The 8,973-nt window shown below is 40.6% G+C and overlaps 1 non-coding gene across 1 annotated transcript; it reads left to right on the forward strand.

The window, feature by feature from the left end:
* Positions 1-1,359: 1,359 nt before the first annotated feature.
* LOC120104811 lies at positions 1,360-1,465 on the forward strand. The gene has a single exon (XR_005507175.1). It is a non-coding gene; the product is annotated as a small nucleolar RNA R71 (small nucleolar RNA).
* The last annotated feature ends 7,508 nt before the right edge of the window (positions 1,466-8,973 follow it).

The following is an 8,973-nucleotide window of genomic DNA, read 5'->3' on the forward strand; positions in this document are numbered from 1 at the left end:
ATTTTTCATAAACTGAATAGGGTAGAAGATTCACACTTGCCCCTAGATCTAAAAGTGCTCGGTCGATGGAGTTATTTCCTATGACACAAGAAATAGTGGGAGCACCAGGATCTTTGAACTTTGGAGGGGTGTTGTGTTGGAGAATGGAACTTACCTGCTCAGTTAGGAGGATCTTTTTAGGCACATGTGTTCTAGATTTCCGCTTTTGGATGCAAAGGTCTTTGAGGAATTTGGCATAGGAGGGAACTTGTTTGATGGCATGGAGTGGGGAGGTTGATTTTAACTTGTTTGAAGACCTCCATCATCTCTTCTAATGAAGTTTCCTTCTTGCCAAAAGGGAGAGGGTGCATTAAGTGCTTCAGGGAATGGAGCCTTTGGAATGTGGGTTGTGGCAGATGGTGCACTAGCTGAAGAAGGTTTTGGATTTTCATGTGATACATTCCTCTCCTCTTCTTCACCTTCCTTATTGTTACCCTCCCCAACCTTATTATCTATTATACGTCCACTCCTTAGGGTAGTCAAAGCATTGGCTTGCTCATGATTTAGTCGAGTTTCTTGAGCCACGTATTGTCCCCTAGGATTACTCATTGGTTGACTTGGAAGCTTACCTTCCTCTCGCTTGTTTAATGCATTGGCTAGTTGACCCATTTGGGATTCTAGCTTAGCAATTGATTGCGTGTGAGAGTGCAATAGTTGTGTGTTTGCCTCCAAACCTTGAAGGGCAGTCAACACCTTCTCCTCAAAGGCTGTATTTCTTTGGGTTGGAGGAGGAGGGTGTTGAAATTGATTTGAGGGACGGTAGAGATGAAAATTCTGAGGATTTGAAAATTTTGGGAGTAGGGTTGGGTAGTATTCGAGGCTTGCTGCCTCCAAGAAAAATTTGGATGATTCCGCCATTCCGGATTATATGTATTGGAAAATGGATCATTACCCGGTCTGGGTTGTGTTTGAGCAGCATTGATGTGTTCTTGCACGAGTTCAGGAAATTGGGGTGCTGAGGGGCACTCATGAATAGGATGCGATGGGCTAGAACAGATAGCACATACTTGTGCTTGGAAAGAGCTAACGACATGTCCTCCTATCATTAGTTGGTCAATCTTATGGGACAATGCATCTACCTTGCTAGACAGGTCCATAGAACGACTTATTTCACAAATGGCCCCTTTTCTTTGAAAACTCGGGGGTGCTTGACGAGAACATGAAGTATGGTGGAGGGAGTTTTTATTAAGATTTTCAAATAGTTGCCATGCTTCATGCTCATTTCGAAGCATGAAAGTCCCCCCGCATGCAGCATCAATCATCTGATGGTTTCGTTCAGTCAAACCGTCATAAAAATATTGCACTAGCTGCCACTTAGGTATTTGATGATGAGGGCATTTACGGATTAGGTCCCGAAATCTCTCCCAAGTTTCATGAAATTCTTCTCCCTCGGTTTGGGAGAAGCTTGTAATGGCACGTCTAAACTGGTTCGTTCTTCCTATAGGAAAGTATTTTTTAAGGAATTCTTGTTGCATTTGATCCCAAGAACGAATCGAGTTAGCTTCTAAAGAATTCAGCTATTGTTTGGCTCTATCTTTAAGGGAGAAGGGAAATAATCTAAGTTTCAGAGCATCATCAGTGAAGTTCTGAATCTTGACAGTGGTGCAAATCTCAAGAAATTCATCTAAGTATTTATATGGGTCTTCGTTGGTGAGCCCATAAAAAGATGGGAGTATTTTGATCACACTAGACTTTATTTCATATTGCACTGCTGCTACTTCAGGTAATCGAATGCAAGATGGAGAAGTGTAAATGGTGGGAGTAAAGTACTCCCTCAGGAGTTTGGGTTGTTCTTCAGCCATCTTAGGAGGTGGGGATGATCCTAATGTTTTGATCTTAGCTCGAATGTTCCTAAGGGTTCGTTCTATTTCAGGGTCAAAAAGTAATAGGTTTCGTACTCTAGAACGACTACCTTGCATACACTAGTACTCGATCAATCAAGCATGCAATAAAAGAGAAAAGCATATCAATCCTAGTCTTTGTCCTAAAATCGCTAGACAGCTCCTAACTGGTTTGAAGAGGGCACCTAAGCCTCCAATCCGGTCTAATGAACCGAGTTGACCAGGTAAGCTCCCAGGTAAGTGGAGGGGTCACGATGCGTTCGCAAAGGTCCCACTTAAAACCCACTTGCCTCGAACAGATGAACTGTCTCCCTTATAGGGACAAAGCTTGCCTAGACATCAACTAAGCCACAGAGCGAAATTGGTGCAACTTTCGGTGATCTTCGTCCTATTGAGCTCGAATGTCCCTAGGGGCCAATGTCTAATTGATTTTAATTAAAGTGACACTATGTGAGATTGAGTTCACCTAAATTGGGCAAGAGTCCGGTGATGAAATCCGGCTCTTATCTTGTTGGGGTGATTGCCCTTACTAAGTGCAGATTAATTGGTGTATGTGTATCAGGCATGCATTCACACTTTTGCTGAAATTAAAATCAAACAATCACCACAAAATTTCAAGCTAATAATTAATTTAAATAAGAAAGGTTTAGAGGTTACCAAAGGAAATTTCTCCAGCAATTTTTGTTTTTTTTTTGGCAAACCTCTACAGCATTCCTTTTCCAGCAGTTCTCTTTTTGATCATCCCAGATTTTTCCTTCGATTCCTGATCAAATAAGATCAAAAGAAAATTTTAAAAAAAATTAGTAGATGAGAAAAAAGAGATAAGAAAAGTAACAATAATAGAAAATAATTTTTATTTTATTTTAGACATATATATATTTTTTTAAAGTTTTTTTAATTAATTAATTTTTTTAATGATAGGAAAAATAACTATGCTAGCAATCTCCGGCAACGGCGCCAAAAATTGATCGGTTCTTTTAATTTTAAAAATAAACCACGCAATAGCACGTATCCTGTAGGATAGTGATTATGGGTGTCGGTTCACAGGGATTGAAGAATAAATTATTTTTCTTTTAAAAATAACTCAAGAAGAAGAATTTGCTAATTTGATTTAACTAAATTAAACTATGAGTGCGAATTAGAATTTATCAGAATAAATGGATCTAGGGTTTGGAGTCCACCACATAGCATTGCATCAGGGTTTGTATTCTTTATTTTTTTATCTTTTGGAGAGGCATGCAATATTGGCTACAAGCCTTTTAAAATAAAAGCATAAAGAGTTTTAAGAAAATCCATCTTCGGTATAGCAAGAAGTGTCTACCTAATTATGCTAACCTAGGGTGCAGTACACCTCATCTTCCTAGGCATGGATCATCTTAGACTACTTTAGCAAACATGAATAATAAATAGCATGCTCAAAGTTTAAACATCATAAAAGGATTTTTCATTGATAATAAGAATTTAAACAAGCTCCAAAATAATAAAGAAAATAAGAACTACAATGCCCTGTAATATTGCTAGGGCTTCATCCGGCCCTAGACTAGATGTTTAGCCGAGCATGGCTTCCGGACGACCTCCCATCTTCAAATGAAATTGATCAACTCCCATTATTCCCAAAATATCAAAACTATTCTCTTTCCCCCTCCTTTCTCTCTTTTTATTTTATTTCTTTTTCCTTTCTTCCCTCTCGGCTCTCTTCTTCTTTTCACCGAAACAGAGGGTCTCCCCTGTTTTCTCAACCGAGCTCCCCCCTTCCCACCAAACGCCTCAGCCCCCTCCTTTTATAGCTGTCCGGAGTGCTCGTTCGGGAAGGAAGAAGAGATCACGGCCGGCTGATTCCGGGGCGTGATGCCGGAAGGCAAATCGCGGACGAAGAGGATAAAGGGCCGCGGGATCAACGGAATGGAGCTTGGGGGAATCTGGTTGCCGGCTGCACCGCGGGATGAGAGGGGATCTGGGAGATAGCTGGGTGCACGGAAGGCGGCCTGGTTCATCGCGTGATATGCTGGGAGCATGCGTAGCTTGTCTCGGACGCCCGGAATGGCAGCTGTGCGGAGGCGAGGATGCAGGCGGATGAAGAGGCGGAGGATCTGGTCGCCGGCTGCACTGCGTGGAGGATTGGAGCGTCGGCTGTGACGCGTGGCTGGAACGGGCAGGGGGGCGCTCTGTGAGGCGGGATCACGGGAAGGATAGAGAACGGGAGGAAGGAGATAAATAGTGAAACCGTTTTAATAAATTCTTTCTTTTTTTTATTATATTATTTCTCACTGTTCATATGAACAGTGTTTTTACGGGACACTGTTCATATGAACAGTGAATAAGTGATTCTCCCCGAAATTATTTTTATTTATTTTATTATATTCATTATTTCCTTTTTTTTGTTGTTTTAAATTTATAAATTTTATATGAAGGCAGGTAAGGAATTGGTTGGGAATTGACTTTGGGTTTGAGGTGGGTCATGATGGTTGACTTGTCTTTGAGCCCATTGTCATTTAAATTTAATTCTTGCTAAGCTGCTTCAGATCAAACTCGACCAGACAAGACTAAAAACAGGACCGTGACCTAATAAAAAGGGTTAATCAAATCTCTGCCCCATACAAAATTAATTATAACTTTCGATCGAATCAGGACCAAAATCCATTTAATTATAACCTTAGCTTGACTACAATTCTATCAGGTTACCAAACCGGGTCAACACAATCTCCTCCTTATATGTTTTCCTGTAATTTTCATGAAAGATTGCAAACAAGAGAGAGACAAGTTCAGAGTCTGATTTAAGAAAAAAATTATTTGCTTTTTACCATATTTTAAATTTATTTCAATGATCATTCAATTTCATGGTAAAATACGTATTTATCAGTTTAAGAACATTGATAAGTGCTATGGAAAGATAACTAAATTATAGATTATCAAGCACTTATCACTATGTTTACAGAAATGACTAGGTTATTGTCATATGATGTGAATGTTTTATTTGACTCTGGTTCTATCCATTCCTTCATATCGGCCAATTTTGTTAGAAAGAATACTGAAATATCACCTATGCCATTAGAATTTGATCTCTGTGTCTCAACGCCAAGTGGAGATGTTATATTAGTTAATTCAGTTTGCAAGAACTATATTTTGGACATTGAGGACAGAAAAATGAATGCAGACTTGCTGGTCCTAGAGATGAATGATTTTGATTTGATTCTTGGAATGGACTGGTTGGCAGCATACCATGCTACTGTTGATTGTTTTGAGAAAACGATTAAGTTTCAGATCCCTGGTTAGCCAGTGTTTGGTTTGGTGGGTAGCAAGTCACCTCATCAAATGAAGTTAATCTCGGCTCTACAGGCTAGGAAGCTTCTTGCAAAAGGTTGTGAAGGATTCTTAGCTGCTGTGTTAGACACCCAAAAAAAGGAGCCCAAGTTAGAGGATATTCCTGTGGTGACAGAATTTCTAGATGTGTTTCCAGATGAATTGCCAGAATTACCCCCTGATAGGAAGATTGAGTTCTCCATTGACATGATTCCTGGCACTGGTCCAATTTCAAAAGCTCCATATCGAATGGCTCCAGTTGAATTGAAAGAGCTGAAGGAACAACTACAGGAGTTACTAGATAAGAATTTTATCAGACCTAGTGTTTCTCCTTGGGGCGCTCCTGTATTATTTGTGAAAAAGAAAGACGGTAGCTTCCGACTCTGTATAGACTACCGAGAATTTAACAGGATGACAGTACAGAATAAATACCCACTATCAAGAATTGATGACTTGTTTGATCAGCTGCAAAGGGCTCAGGTTTTCTCGAAGATTGATCTTCGTTCTGGCTATCACCAATAAAGATAAGAATCTTCGTAAACTGGGCTATCTTTATAGCATGTCTCTTTAAAGTGAAAGTGGAATTCCCCCTTTGTTTTTTCCTTTCCATTCACTCGGATCTCTTCCGTTTCATCTATTTTTTCCGGATCTTCCTGTTCTTCCGAACAAAGGGAAGGGTCTTCTTCGGCGGATCCCTCTTGTTCCTGTTTAGTCTCCTTCGTTTCGGAAGTTGTTTCTACATCGCTTTCTTCCTCACTTTCTCCCCTTTCTTCCATTTCTGAGGTTTCTTTCAGTTTCTTAGTGACAATAGGCGACGGCATTCTGCCTAAATAGTAGACACAGGTGATAAATAAGAGAATACTAAAGATTCGAGCCATAGAATTTCTCAATTCTGACACAAGGTACTTATTAGATCGAATAGAATGTGCCCAAGACAGCTTTCAGGACCAGATATGGACATTATGAATTTTTGGTCATGCCTTTTAGTTTGACAAATGCACCGGCTGCCTTCATGGATCTTATGAATTGGATATTTAAACCTTATCTGGATCAGTTTGTAGTAGTGTTCATTGTGTTAGATGTATGCCCTAGAAGCCAATTTGCCTGACACATTGTTGATTCTAGGGACATAATTTTGTACTTGACTGTTTATTATTGAATAAATAAAAGGCATCTTTTCATTCATATTATTTATGTGTCTATGAATCGTCCAAGGAATTAATAAGATGATGATACATATTCTCACGAGTTGAGAATTTGAGCCATGTATCATTGGTGATTAATTTCTAAATGCTCCTGATCAATGAATCATCACGAGGACGGTGATCGATCCGATCAGTGCACAGATCACTTTCCTTCTGGATGGACGAGACTTGAGTCCACAGTGTAGGGACACTGAAGTGATAGTGCAGGTGCTTGTTAGAGAACAAGGGTACTGAGCGTGACCAAGACAAGAAGTCACTTGGATGTCTATCCACTCATCAGTGACTTGCTTGATGTTGCAGTAGTGTGACTGGTCCTTTGACCTGCGGTGCTTCGGCTACTCACAGTGAGGTTATTGTAGTTTGACTGCACACATACATGGTCTCTAGCCATATGGGTCCATGCAGTGTAGATTGGCTGCAGTAGGTTCACTGTAGGAGTAGGGTATGCACCTATAAGGAATCTATCGACCTTGATAGAAGAGGAGTGATCCTATGTGATTTGTTAGACTGAGTTCTAAGACCTTGGCCAGGGCAGTAATATAAAGTGGAAAAAGAGTTTTCCACTATCGAACTCGAGTCGAATAAATCTTGACATATGACAGACGATGGGGTTTGACGAGTTGTCCATGACCTCCGTCCTGTAGGGATCCACGATAGTAGGACTGTATCACATGTTAACTGCACCTAGAGGTTCATCATTCCATTCTGCTGGGTAGCCACTACATGCTGCTAGGTGTCACTGGTGGATGGTGGGACTCATAGGGATTATCTTGATGATCGATAAACCCTAATGAGTTGAGTTGGAATCGTTCCAACCCATTGAAAGGAGTTTTCAATGATATAGTGATAGAGATCACAATATATCTCACTACCAGTCAGAATAGAACCTATGGGGTCACACACACTAGAAGTATTGACCGATCCGATGGTTGAAATCGTGATTAGGAATCACAAGAAATCAATTTGATTGATAAGAAGTTGAAGAAGGAACAAAGGGAATTAATTAATTGGACTTAAACACAAATCCGACTTCGGGTAGGATTCCTAGAGTCCTAATTGGATTAGGACTAGGAATCCTAGTTGGAGTAGGACTGGGATTCCTATTTGGAATAGGATTCCTACAATCCTAATGAGATTAGGAATTTTGAATTGGATTCCTACTTGGAGTAGGATTCCTAGAAATCCTAATTGGATTAGGACTTCGGATTCAAATGGAGTCCTAATTGGATTAGGACTAAAATTAAACAAATCCTAATTGGATTAGGATTCCTTAAGTCTAAATTAATTAATAATCTAATGAATCAACATGACTCCTAATTGGATTAGGATTGAAGAGTTCAATTGAGTCATGGTTCATTCAAGTCCTAATTGGATTAGGACTAGCGTAGATTGAACCCAATATGGTCAATCCTAATTAGATTAGGACTTAACCATAAGAGAGGCACCCAATCCTCTTTGGAAGAGGATTAGGGCAACACAAGAAGGAGGGATCACGCCCCTCCTCCTCTCCTTGTGTGCGGCATGAAGAGAGGGGCCGGCGCCCCCCTTCCCTCTTTGGAAGATTGTCTTGGAGCTCCTAATTGTTAGGAGCTCCACTCCTTATAAAAGGAGGACTAGGGCCGGCCCCAAGGTAGAAGAGCCCTCTTCCTCCAAGCCGTGGCCACCCTCTCCCTCTCCACCCTTGGTTCAGCCGCCATCAGCAAAGGAAAAGAAGAGGAGGCGTCTCCCTCCTCTTGGTCTTCTTCCTTGGCTTCAGCGCGTGTGAAGAGAAGAAGGCTGCGAAGGGATTTGATCTTCTTCTTCTTCTTCAAGATCCTTCTTCTCCCTCCTCTCTAGTGCAATTAAGAGTTGATTGAAAGAGAGGACATCAGCCATCAAAGCTATCTTTGCAAGGGAGCTAGCACCCCGGTGAGATAGAAAGCTTGGATCGGATCCTGCTTCGTGTGGATACCCGTAGAGGCCGGACGTTTGAACGGCTTCAAGCGAATCCTCTTCCAAAACCACGAATTCAGATTTGTGGTGATCATCTACCCGCGCAAGGTGAAGATTTGATCTTCCTAATAGTTTTAAAAGTTTTAATTCTTACCTAATTACGAAAGGTCTCGAAACAACGTTCATGCGATGAACGTCGAACCCGTGCATGCCGATTCCGCCGCCATCTGAAAAATTTTTGAAATATCAGCGGCATGGGCGGGTTCCCAACAGTGGTATCAGAGCCTAGGCTTCGTAGATTAAGGTAAGAATTAAATATCTAAAGGCATATTAGATCTGAAAATTGAATGATCATGCATGCTGAAAAATTCTGCATGCAGATTTTTCAGGGGTGCTGATTTTTTGCATGCTGATTTTTATGTGATAAAAAGATGATTCTAAATGCATTGTTAATGGGATTACAAAGTTTAGAATCATGATTAGCATGATCAGCGACCTATGTCATGATACAATCAGTTAGTTTTCAGATCTGAAAATTATAATTGTTGCATACGGTGATGATCATAGGATTCAACCCCTTTTGGTATCAAATGTAATGACCTGCGATGTGATCTGCGATGTCATGTAATTTTTCAGATGCTTGCATGCATCTTATT

The sequence above is a fragment of the Phoenix dactylifera genome, unplaced genomic scaffold (genome assembly GCF_009389715.1).
Source record: "Phoenix dactylifera cultivar Barhee BC4 unplaced genomic scaffold, palm_55x_up_171113_PBpolish2nd_filt_p 000113F, whole genome shotgun sequence".
Lineage (NCBI taxonomy): Eukaryota > Viridiplantae > Streptophyta > Magnoliopsida > Arecales > Arecaceae > Phoenix > Phoenix dactylifera.